The sequence below is a fragment of the Malania oleifera genome, chromosome 13 (genome assembly GCF_029873635.1).
Source record: "Malania oleifera isolate guangnan ecotype guangnan chromosome 13, ASM2987363v1, whole genome shotgun sequence".
Classification (NCBI taxonomy): domain Eukaryota; kingdom Viridiplantae; phylum Streptophyta; class Magnoliopsida; order Santalales; family Ximeniaceae; genus Malania; species Malania oleifera.
Genome location: NC_080429.1, coordinates 81,878,523 through 81,891,680, shown reverse-complemented (window position 1 = coordinate 81,891,680; position 13,158 = coordinate 81,878,523). Strand labels below are relative to the sequence as shown.

The 13,158-nt window shown below is 35.4% G+C and overlaps 1 pseudogene; it reads right to left on the bottom strand.

Annotated features, from left to right (window-relative positions):
- Window positions 1–1,008: 1,008 nt before the first annotated feature.
- On the bottom strand, window positions 1,009–13,158 carry LOC131146669 (glucose and ribitol dehydrogenase-like; annotated as a pseudogene).

Below are 13,158 nucleotides of genomic sequence, written 5' to 3'. Positions count from 1 at the left end.
TTTTGTTTTTGTTTTGGCTTTTTTTTGTTTTTGTTTTGTTTTTTATTTATTTTTTTGTTGGTGCTTATATTGTACTTGTTGCCAAAAATCGAACAGCCTTGGTTCATCTTCCTTCGACCGCAACCACTTGAAAAGAACCAAACGTAAATGACTTGAAGGACCCGGGGTGTACTTTGGGGGATCACTCCAATGCCTAAGTTAGGAACTTTGGGAGACTCTAGGTTGCAACAGTAATAGAAAAGTGAGAGTAAGAATAAGATGCTTACCTACTCTCATAATCCCTTTTTATAGTGGTAGAGGTTGATTCTCCTTCAATTCAACATTGATGAGTGCATTATTGGGCTGGGAGTTATGAAAATTTAAGGGCATATATGTGGAGGTTTTAATTGCGGTTTATAACCATTTCCCCTCATGAATACACATATTGACTTTAACATGTCGATTATGTAGAGGTGTTAATGGTGGTTTCGTAACCATTTTCCGTCATGAATGAGTTTATTAATTTTGGATATATTAGTACTAAAGACACATTATGAAAGATAGTTTCCTCTCATTTCATATCAAGATTCAAATCAAAAATTTTCAATGCAAATTTTTTTTTAACTTTAATCATTAGGATATGAACCATGTGCATAAATTTCTAATTCATGTGTATTGACATGCTAGAAAATTTGTGTTTTAGAAATTAAGAAAATGTATATATTGAACAATGGGTGTTTTTAAGGTACTTCATTTGCCTTTGTAATTTGGTCGCTTGATTAGACCTATTGTTAGTTCTTTGACTTCTGCATTGTTAACTTCAATGAAAGTGCATTTGTATGTCATTTGATTTCTAATTTATATTTACATTTTAAAATTTTTTTTGATTAATTTAATAATGATTTAGTGAATGGTCTTATCAATACACCAATGGATAACTCCCCATAAATTAATTGATTTGTATAGAAGTTTATCGGAATAATTTGCAAAATAAAAATACCTAAGTTTCACTTAGCAACACACTTCAAATTGATTTGGAAGATATTCATAGTTATTCATACGATCCAAGCTTTTTTTTAGCTTTTGTGTTTCTCCCTAATAAATAAAATCTTCTTACAACCGATTCTTACCAAAAAAAACAAAAGGGCTAAAAGTTTTATTAAAAACACACACATACACTCTCTCTCTCTCTCTCTCTCTCTCTAGTTTCAAACACATCAACCATTCACTATGGCTCCACCTGCAAAAACAAAACCCAAAATGTTCAAAAAGTGCCATCAACATTTATCCATGTCTATTAGTGTAACTAAATGTGCAAGTCAAAACGTATATTAGTTTTCTTATAGAAGTGAAAACCTTACCATTAGGGTGGAGGACTTGGCCAGTAATGTAAGAAGAGTCTGCATTAGAGGCAAGGAAGACAAAACACGGTGCAACCTCGTAAGGCTGGCCGGCTCGCCCCATGGGTGTTTCAATTCCGAAATTAGCAACCTCGTCCCTGGAAAAAGAGGCTGGTATCAATGGCGTCCAAATGGGACCGGGGGCTACACCGTTCACACGAATTCCCCTCCCCACAAGATGGAGAGCTAGTGACCTTGCGAATGCCACTATAGCGCCTTTGGTGGCTACGTACTCCAGCAAGGTAGGGGCTCCTGCATATGCTGTCACTGATGTGGTGTTGATTATAGAGCTCCCCTCTGTCATATGCCTTAAAGCATGCCTATCATTCATCCTCATCATCATCATCAGTCTCTTTTTTAAAAGGAAATTATAATTAAACAAATGATTAAACTAATAGAAGAATGAGTGTAGATCTCACATTTGAAATTAAATGAGTATGGATTTGAGCATAACTTATTACTTTGTATTTCATTTTTCATTTTCCAATTCATAAAAACTTAAACTTTAGAGCTTGAATTTCAAACTACCAAATTCATGGTAAGGTAGAAACTTTACTGTCTTAACTGCTGGAAAATATTTTGAGTCTAGAGCAATATTTTGGACCTAAAAGTAAGGCAGCAAGTAGTCCAAGTAGTAATTACCTGATCATAAAAAAGTGAGCATAGATATTAGTCCTGAACACCCTCTCAAGCCTCCCGACATCGATGTCCTCTATTGAGTTAACCTTATATTGCTCAGCTGCATTGTTAACCAGGATGTCGATTCGACCAAAAGCATTTACCACTTGATCAACGACTCCTTTGCAATTTTCATCAAACCCTACATCTGCTGGAATAGCAATGGGGTCTTTTGCATCTTGTTTCTTAGCTTGACGTATGATTTGAAGCGTGTCATGTGCATCCTTGTCTTCTCGAGGCTTCACATATGTGAATGCTATAGTTGCCCCCTCCAAGGCAAAGCTGTGACACACAGCTCTTCCTATCCCAGAGTCACCACCGGTCACAATTGCAACTTTTCCCTGGAAAAGTACTTTGTTTAAAAAAAAATTATAAAGTGACATGTACACTAACACATATTCTCTTCTAGTTCCCACACTTGCAAATTCTCACACGCAAAAGAAGATTTGATATATATATATATATATATATGAATATACTAGTTCATGATGTTATTCTAACCGGCATAAAATGGAATAGATATTTTCATGGTGAAATTTGAAAATGACAATGCATTGCCTAATTCTGTTATTTGATACAACATGAAAAATCATATTCATTTGCCTCATTAATTTTGATATTTTCCTTTTATAGATTGTCATGGCAATGACTTCCATTTTCACCATATTCAATTTGACAAAGAAAGCATAAGCCCCATTTTAATATCTTTATTATATATATCAATTAAGAAAATGACAAATAAGGCAAGTATATTTACATTGTTCAAGGAATATAAAAATTATTTATTCAAAAAATATGGATATGTATTACACATAATAGTTTATTTGAGTTTCTAATTATGTTCAAAATATAAGTCATTACTCCAATTTTCATTTTTTCTTTTTCATAAATTTCGTTAGTCCACCTATTATAGTTTGCTTATATGGTTATCATTTTGAAATTAAGTTTTTGTAGTTCCCCCTCTCTATTGATCTCTTTCTCCCATAAGATTTCTGCTTCCCGTATTTCTTCCTTTCCTTCTTACTTATCTTTGTTCTATTCTATCTTTATTTCTACCACTTTATTCTATCCTATTTTGTCATGTTGCTTCTTCATTATTATTATTATTATTATTATTATTATTATTACTTCTTCTTTTTCAACTTCTCTCCCTAATTCTCCCTTTATATCTAAATTCTAGTACTTGTTCTACATCACCACCCATTTACTCAGGAGAATAAGAGCACACACAAAATCAAAGTAAGTAGGACATCATACAACCTCTTGAAGAAACAAACCACTAGATTACACTAAGCTGGAGCAACTTTTATGAATCTCTTTTTGCTCAAGATGTAGCCTCTGATATCTCCAACTACTTTGAAAATAATATCATTTTAGAAGGGGAACAATTCTCAAACACCACTTTATTATTTTTCTTCTCTAGTGTCAATACTAACTTTGAAATATTTGCAATAGGCTATAGTGCAAGGTAGCTAATCTTGTAATTTCATCATCCCACTTAGAAAAAGGCTTATGAAGCTTTAGCAAGGTAGAGGACTTCATCATATATCCTTTTAGAGAAATGAAGAACAAATGTTCTGTAGATTTAAATTCATTATCATAGAATAAGCAAGTAGCAAAGAGGTTGCTTCCCTAACTTCTAAGAAATAAACTCAAATATAAGAATATTACTCTTATACTAGATGATGACGAACCAAGAAATGAGTTACGCTATTGATTTGACAATGTTTAGGTACTTTGCAAGGTTATAGAAATAGAATTATCAAATTTTATAATTGATTTGGATGGAAACATATGCAATGTTTTTTCTATGATTTGATCCTTGCCATTAGTCATGGGAACAATCAACGTGATATCTAGTGATCTTATATGTTCAAAAAAATAATTTTATTGAAGGACCACAACTTAAAAACTCCATAAAAGCACCAAGTTAGAAGCTAGTTTTCCTGATTTAGGGGTTCTCTTGGATTTTCCTATGCTGAGATGGCCCAAGCTCTTGTGCCTTGCGTCAGCTATGGCTACTTCATGGAAATTCTTGTTGATGGGAAATATAGAGGGTGCTACAACTCTAGATTACCAACCTCCTACAGAGGCAGGAAAGAAAATTAGGGTGACCCCCCTTGAGGTGGTTGAAGAAGGTATAGAACACTTTGAGCTTTGCCTTGTTGGGTTCTTCTTAGGTGCAAGACTTCCATATCATCTTTTCAAAGGAATGGTGGAAAGAAATTGGGCAATAACCTGGCTAAAGTGTCAGTAACTGAGAAGGTTTTCTATTTCTTCAAATTTTCTAATAGTCAAAAACTTGAGGAAGTGCTTGAAAGAGGTGTTCTTGACATTAAGGGAAACCCCTTCTTCTGCAAAGATGGCATAAGGCTATTGGACTAGAGAAGGAGCAAGTCTCCTCCATTCCAATTTGGGTCAAGCTCTTTAATGTCCCTCATGTCTTATGGATAGCCCAAGGTATGAGTTATGTGGCAAGTGCCATAAGCAAGCCCCCTCTATATGGATAATGCCACTGAGAAGAGAAGTAGATTTTCTTATGCTAAAGTTTGCATTGAGATAAATTATGACAACCCCTTACCATCCGGTTTTGAAGTAGATATAAGGAATGGAGAGATTTTTGAAGTAGAAGTGGAATATTGCTGGTTGCCAAACAAGTGTATGAAGTGTAAATGCTTTGGCCACAAGGATTGCACACCTCAGCCCAAAGAGATGTGGAAACCTAAACCTATTAATAAAGCCCTAATCCCAGCAGAACCTCCCAAGGAGAGAATATCATCGGAAGAGGCCTTGTCAAGAGGAAGGAAGAGAAAGGGAGAGCAGTGGCATGAAGCTCAACTCAAACCAATAAAAATACTCTTGAGGCTAAGGAATCTAAAAGGGCATCTCCTAACAAATTTGCAATCCTTAGTACACTGGAAGAGGAAACTAATTTAGAAGATCCAAATTTGGGGATGAAGGAAGGGGGTAGGGAGTTATCTAAACCCCCAGACCCATGATTATTTTGTCGTGGAATGTGAGGGGCTTAAATAGAAGCCCCAAACAAAGGGAGGTGGGCTCCTATGCTCTAGCCCAATCTCCTAACATTGTTATTTTGGTAGAGCATAAAATAAAGGAGGATCGTGCTGAAGGGTTAACTTTTCAACTCTTTCCAAATTGGGAATTCTCTTTAACTATCAATTTAGCCAATTCTTTCTGGAAAAGCAGAGATATTAATGTCTCTATGCTTAGTAGCAGTAACCAATTATCATAAAAAATGGTTTGATTTTCAAGATTCATGCCTTCCATTACTAGAGACACACTAACTACTATGCTCATGTTTCTCTTTTTGGCAGCACAAAAGTATTTCTTGCAAACATAAATTCCATGACTCTCTCACCTAGTTAACCTAAATGACATGAATCTTATTGAATTTGATACCTTATTGAATTGACCTACATGATGTTGTACTATACTGAATTGACCCAAGTACAATATCTTATTTATTGATAAATTTATCCCATATTAAACTTAAATTAAACCTCGTGCAAGTAGATAGAATACTTCCCACAACATGTGAATTAGAACAACAATGATATTATTTAATATAAATAGAAAAAAAATAATATTTTATTAATCATATAAGATATAGTTCATATAGTATATATTTCTTTTAACCAGAAAGAAAATTATTTTACTTATCAGAAGAATTTAGAAATTAACAAAATAAGGATATATTTTTGAAGAAAATACTGTTATCGATTATTTCTTGAAATCATCATCTAGTCATAGATACAAGATATAGGATTTATCTTGGGAATGTGGCTCATATTCTAAGAGGAACACATGTACCAGGGAAAGTACCATGAAGCGAGTGACTAAGAGAGAGATACAGGGTGCAGCCTTGAGGGCAAACTGTTGACGGGTTGGGGTGTAATGTTGACGGTTTCAGGCAGTGTTGTAAAGGTAATCTTCTTGGCTTCACGTTACGGATTTTCAAATCCAAGATTAGCAGATTGTGAGTTTTGGAGGAACTTCCTCCGAGAGATTGCTACAGAAATATTTTCACATAAACTATAAGTCTTCTGTATGCATTAGATTAATATATAATCATTATTATGTAACCCTAATATGATGTTCATAGTGAAAAACAACTGTTGCCCTCATAGACGTAGGCAAATTGCCAAACCACGTAAATTATTGTGTTTTAATTATTGCTTTCATTGATTCTCATTGTTGAGTGGATGCTTGTTTAATATAGTTCATCATCGAGTGCAAGCATTGTACCATTGATTGTTCGTGAGAGTTTGTGTGAGGTCTTTTTTTGCACACACTTGGCACCAACAATTGATTTCTGAGGGCTGATTGTTGAGAACAACAGCAGGAATCAGACCCAGGTGATTCTTGGTGTGAAGAACAATAAGTGGTATCGGAGCTATTGGTTCTCAATGACTGGGATTTCTTCAGTGAGGTTCGAGGTTGGTAAAATCAATGGAACGGAGAATTTCGAGCTAATGGTAGAGGAGGGTGAATGACTTGCTAGTGCAACAAGGAATGACAAATAGTCCATACGAAAAGAAGCCGAAAGCATGGATGACGCAAGTGGGTCCAGTTGTCTATAGATTAATTTTACCACCAGCACTATCCAGGATATATGATGTATTCCATGTTTCTATGTTGAGGAAATACATCTCAGATCCCTCCCACGTGATCAAATTTAAGGAGTTGGAGATTAGAGATACTTTAACATATAAAGAAATACCAGTGCAGATTCTAGATAGAAAAGAACAAGAGTTGCGCACCAAGAAAATCTCACTAGTAAAAGTACAGTGGATGAATCATGCATTGGAGGAAGTTTCGTGGGAGATAGAGGACGAGATACGACAGAAGTACCCACATCTGTTCAGTGGGGGGGGATCAATACTAGTTAGAAAAAAGAAAAGTAATAGTTCAGATAAGGTAAGTTTTGTTTCAATTTTTTTTTATACAGTGCAGGGTAATTGATGTATTAAGTTGTGTTTTGGGTTTATAGGATATAGTTGGTTTGGGGGAAATTTTGGTTAGTTATTGTAATCTCTCATAACCATAAATGTAACCATGATATTCCTCCGCCATAAGTGAGGATAATTAATAAAATAAGTAGCGAATTTTCCCTCAGGGGATCGTCTATAACATACATAGCAAATTTCGTGGACGAATTTTTTATAAGAAGGGGAGAATGTAGAAACTTGGAAAAATAATAGCAATTAAATAATAATAAGAAAAAGGGAGTTAAATGGGAGAAAAGAAATTCAAAAGAAGGGCAAAATCAGGGTTTTTTGACGAACCCCTAGGTTTCGTCGACGAACTTACCTGTATGGTTCATGGACGAGTACCTGAGTTTCATCGACGAAGAGATATCAAGAGGGGAATTTCAGACCTTAATGGTTCGTCGATGATCTCGCTACCTTCGTCGACAAAATCCCTTGTTGGGTTCGTCGATGAGGCCACGTGACTAGCCATCTATATATACGTGAAAATTAGTTTTTGGCAAGATAAAAGCAGTCCCTCTCTTATTCTCTCTATAAAATTGGGCATGGACACCTACTCTCTACGATCCTCGGTTCATTAAAGCCCAGTTTGACGATTGGGAACTATCACAAAGTTCGTGGGGAAATTCTCTACAAGATTACTGGAGCAGATTGTTGGTCTGGAGTTCTTAGGCACCATCCCAAAATCAGGGTAAATGGGTTATTTTAAAGTTTTCATGAATTTTAGGTATTTTTGGGCTTAGGATTTGTGTTAGACAAAATATAATGAAGTTTGAATTGATTAAATTGGGATTGATGTGAAATACAGGATTTAGTGCAAACACCATAGGCATGAGATAAGGATCCTAGTGGATACTTTCTCGGGAACTCAGGTAAAGATGATAATAGTTTATAGTCTAGGAAATTATGAATATAGGGTTCAGAAAAGATGTGAGTTGGATAATTATTTTAGGAAATTCTGTTGATTGACTAGGAAAAATATATATGTATAATCTCAGGGTTTTGAAATCATGAATGTCGTAGGCATAAATTAGTAAATAATAAACAAGTCTCGGTTACTCAAGTAAGAGAAATATGTCATGCCAATTAAATTATAGATTTTTACTAGTAAAATATAGTATATGATTATGGGTTTCCAGAGTAAAATTTTGAATAATTCAGAATAAGAAATTATACAGTTTTATAAATTATATTTAATGAGTTCTAATTATTGTGTGGCATGAGACTATTGGTATAGTACAGAATTCTACACAGCTTTTACAGAACTACGATTATATAGTTTTTACAGAATCATGATATACGGATTATACACTTTTATTAACAGAGCTATGACTATATAGTATTTTACAAAATTATAGTTTACACGGTTATACAGAACTTTGATATACAGTTTTTACAGTACCATGATATTCATATTATAGAACCATGATATACAGATATTACAGCTTACACAGATCAATTCATTACAACGTTATGGTTAACACAATTTTACAGAATCAAGGTTATTATAGTTGAAACAAAATCATGGTAAAATAATAAGATATATTAAATAGTATTATATAATATCAGACCCTGATAGACCAGATCATATTACAGAGCACGGTATCGTAACTATTACAGTTTAGAGTGCAACCACACATCTCAGATAAAGTGTTCAATTTATGAGTAGTCAATTGTGCCTTGGGAGAGATGAACTCCCTGGTGGTCTACGTTGAGGCGGCCAATCTGATGACAGAGGTTTACAGTTGACTTATCTTGGTAGGTAAACTAGTGTTAAATCCAGCCCACGGGGCCGCACAACCCTATCATGAGGTGTTAAATCATGACATACAATTATTCATCTAGGAAAGTTTTCACAGTTATAAATAGATTTTCAGAAACAGAAAGTGTATATATATATATATAGTAGCTAAAAGTATGATTAAATAGAAAGTTAATAAACACTTGTGCTTTAAGTGACATAAGTGTCAGTTGTGATGTATCTTATCCTTATATGTTATCCCCGTCACAGCCTGATGAATGAATATATTGCTCACGTAGACTTATTTTCCACACACTAGTAATAAAATATTTCGTCTTACTGAGAGTTGTCTCATCTCAGTATTCATAAACATTTCAGGTGATCGAGTTAGACGAGCATATCAGACTCGGAGATAGAGGAGACCCTTGTACTGCCCTGTCTGTAGGGTAAGTGATTTTGGGAGATGTATTTTTGAATAGTTCCTAGGGGATCTGGTGGATGATTTCGAAGAAATGTGTATGTATGTTTGGAAATTACTGAACCTCTGGTATTGTAAATATGATGATGTAACTTATGTTTTCCGTTACATAGGTGTTGTTTCTATGAACAGGAATTCTCGGTATCCACTTTGGGACCGAGACATTATATTAGATTTTTTAAGGGGCATGACTTAGATAATATCGATTTGTGTTAACCCACCATGCACAAAATGGAGGGTATTCTTAACTACATTGTTATGGATGTTTGGGGACTTGTGAGGGCAGCATCACGAGTTAGACATGGGTACTTTGTAAGGTTATCACAAAAGGTCTCAGGGTATCTCATGCGCACAAGTTGGAGATGTTTGTTAGGTTTAAGTTGTGGCTGAGGTGGAGTACTAGACCAGGAGAGAGTTCCTCAAGTCAGATATTAATGTTAAGTACGCTAATGTTCAAGGAGTTTTGTGAGTAGGACATGGTGTATGCAAGGCTTGCAAGGGACTTCTTGGTAAAGTCAGCAAGTATGACGAGTTTCTCGATTAATTAATCTCCCAAGGTATCACTAGATGGGATAGTTTCAGGATAGGCTTGGACAAGATATGCGATAGACTTCTCTGATTTAAGAGAGGGTCCAACCATGCACGTTTCTAGTGAGGTGGGATCTAGGCTTGGTGTCATGTCCGGACGGTACATCGTTTTGGGATATAAAAAAGATGGGTTCAAGCTAAGTGATCTAATGACAAATAAGGTGACGATTGGTGGAGACATAGTTTTAGGTGTTAGAATCATAAGACAACGTACTCTCGTAAATGAAGAGAAAAAGTGTTAGAAAGTTGCAGTAACAACAATTAGCATATTTTGCAGGTGAAGTTGGAGACTCAGGGCAGAAGTATAGCGAGTTCTAACTCAGGTGACTTGCAGTATCACAAGATAAATTGAACTAGAAAGGGGATTGTGATACAGGTGGAGTTTCAGAGTTAAGGCATAGATGACATTGATCATAATATAGGAAGTTCAAGCTCAGGAGACCAGCAAGATCACAATAGGCTCAAAGGCATTATCAGGCCACCGCCCAAGTATGATATGATGCCTTAAGCAACCAATACTACCAGAAAGGACCCTACTACCTTTTAGGAGGGGTAGTGCACAACTAGGAGAAGGGTATGTGGATAGGTGCCATGGTGGAGGAGATTGAGCTACTATATAAGAATCAAACAAGGGGGTTGATGAAGCTCCCAGAGGGAGAGAGGGAGAGAGAATACAAGTGGGCAAATATTCTGTTGTTTTATATGAGTAACATTTCAATTGCTGAGAAGGTTCTGACTGAGGTAAAAAAGTTAGGATCTCTGTTGAGAAAAGAAGTTGACATAAAGGTTTTGGGTACTAACAAGAGTATTCTTGGGTTGGAGATTCGCAAAAGTAAAGTTATAAGGAGATTAGGAGTATCTCAAGGTGACTTTATAGTTATAGTTGCGGGAAGATTTGTGTTATCTTAGGGCGACTGTATGGAAAAAACTATATGAAGATTGTGATTATCTTAGGGTGATTTTGTGAATCAGGTGTTGAAAAGATTTAGCATGGTTAATGATAAACCTATCACTAGTACACTGACAACGAATCTAAGTAAATAGTTTACTGCTTAGAACTCAATGATGGATGGTGATATTCAAGACGTGTCAAAAGTTTTCTATGCCAATGCAATGCAGTACTTCAACGGACAACAGAGGGATCCATCATTTGTGAGGTTCGTAGATGGAGGCTACATAGGGGACTTTGAAGATAGGAGGCTTGCAACGGAGTATGTTGTTGGAAGACCTAATTGTTTAAAGTCCAAGGTATAGTCTCAGAGTGTGCTAGTTAAAGCTGGATCGGAGTTCTTGGGAGAGGCTGAGGCTGCCAAAGTGGCATTTTGATTTAGAGGATGGTTCAAGGAGTTGGGTGTTTAGTTAGGTGGAGTTCCTATTACCACAGTGAAGTTCAAGTGTGGTTTGAACTTAATTTACGTCTCCAGGTATTAGACGGGAGGTGGGTCCCAATCTACTGGCTCGGGAGGAACAACGGGAATTGTGCTTTCGAATTTCTGTTAAGTGGTAAATATTTGCCAGGGTGGAGATTGTTGGGGATGTGGCTCAAATTATGAGTGAAACACATGTATCTGGAAAAGCACCGTAAAGCCAGGGACCAAGAGAGAGATGCAGGGGACAACCTTGAGGGCAAACTGTTGATGGTTTAGGGTGTAACCGTCGATGATTTCAGGTAGTGTTGCAAGGATAATCTTCTCGACTTCAAACCGTCGATGGTTCGACCTAAATAGTCGACAATTTCACTCGCAAATATCACGGATTTGCGAATCCAAGACCAGTAGATTGAGAATTTTTAGAAGAATTTCCCTAAAGGATCGCCACAAAAGTGTTTTAGATAAACTATAAATCTTCTGTACGCATTATATTAGTATGTAATTATTATTGTGTCACCCTAATGTGATTGGGCTTTTGTAAGTTTCATCGTTCATTGTGAAAAATAGCCGCTCCTCCCGTGGAAGGAAGCAAATTATCGAATCATGTAAATTCTTATGTTTTAATTATTACTTTTATTGATTCTAAGTGAACGCTTATTTAGTATAGTTCATTATCGAGTGCTAGCTTGCTTATTCCATTGATTCTTTGTAAAAATTCATGTGAGGTCTTCCGCTGCGCACACTCAAAATCGACAATTGATTTCTTAGGCTGATTGTTGAGAACAACAATTTGTATCAGACCGGGTGATTCTTGGCATAGAGAACAACAATTTAAGTAAATTATATAATATTAAAAGAATTCTTCCAAAAAGACATATTAAATCATAAACTACAATACAAAGTTTGGGATATAAATTAAATCATAAACTACAATACAAGTAATGTTTTTTTTTCTTGTTTTAATATAAAGATTTAAGGCCACATCAAGGAAGAGAAACACAAGCAATAATGGATCTATATTGCATAAAGAAGTTTACAAAGGCTTGAGGGCTGCTCTGGTCATCCATACAGCTACACCCTTACCAATTACCATATTCATGAAGGACAAGTCTCTGTAGGGTACCCAAAAGAACAAAGCTATTCTAATTAAGCTAAATATTTATAATATAAGGAAAAAGATTGTAAAAGATGACAGTGGAGTTTGTATAACACAAATTTCGCACTAATTTTTTAGAATGTCAAAAATTTCAGGTCTTTTATTTTGTTTTAAGAAAACGCAAAGCTCTATTAAAAATTCTAAGCTAAGATTCTCTTAAATTAAATTTGAAAAGAAAAACACGAATTATTAATATTTGATACACAGACAGACAATAAAAAATACAAATATTTTTAAAATTGTCTAAAAAATCTATAAAAATTTTTAAAATCTATCGGTAAACTTTTTACATGATAAATAAAATTTTGTATTTTTTATTAGAACAAAATGAGTGTCTTTTGCCTTGTATACAAAATATGAACATAAATATAAATTTCACAATATAGAAAAATCTTTTCATATATAACATATAATTCTGAGGGGTCATAAAACTTTTGTACGGTAGATTTTTTTAATGCATAATCTTTTTCAATTATAAATATTCGGAGTTAATGATTTATTAAGTGTGTTAATGAGAGAGAGAGAGAGAGAGAGCGTACATGAAGCTAGTTGGAGGGGCTGTAGTGAGGATTGGAAAACTAGGAAGCGGGTTCATAATATACTCTATTCCCGGCTGCTCATCCTGCGTCTGCGGCGGAAACGCGTACTTCTGCTCACCGGACGACGCCATTCTCTCTCTCTCTCTCTCTCTCTCTCTCTCTCTCTCTTCCTGTTTTCTGTTTCTCTCTCTTGCCTTTGTTCCTAATAGGAAGGTTCATG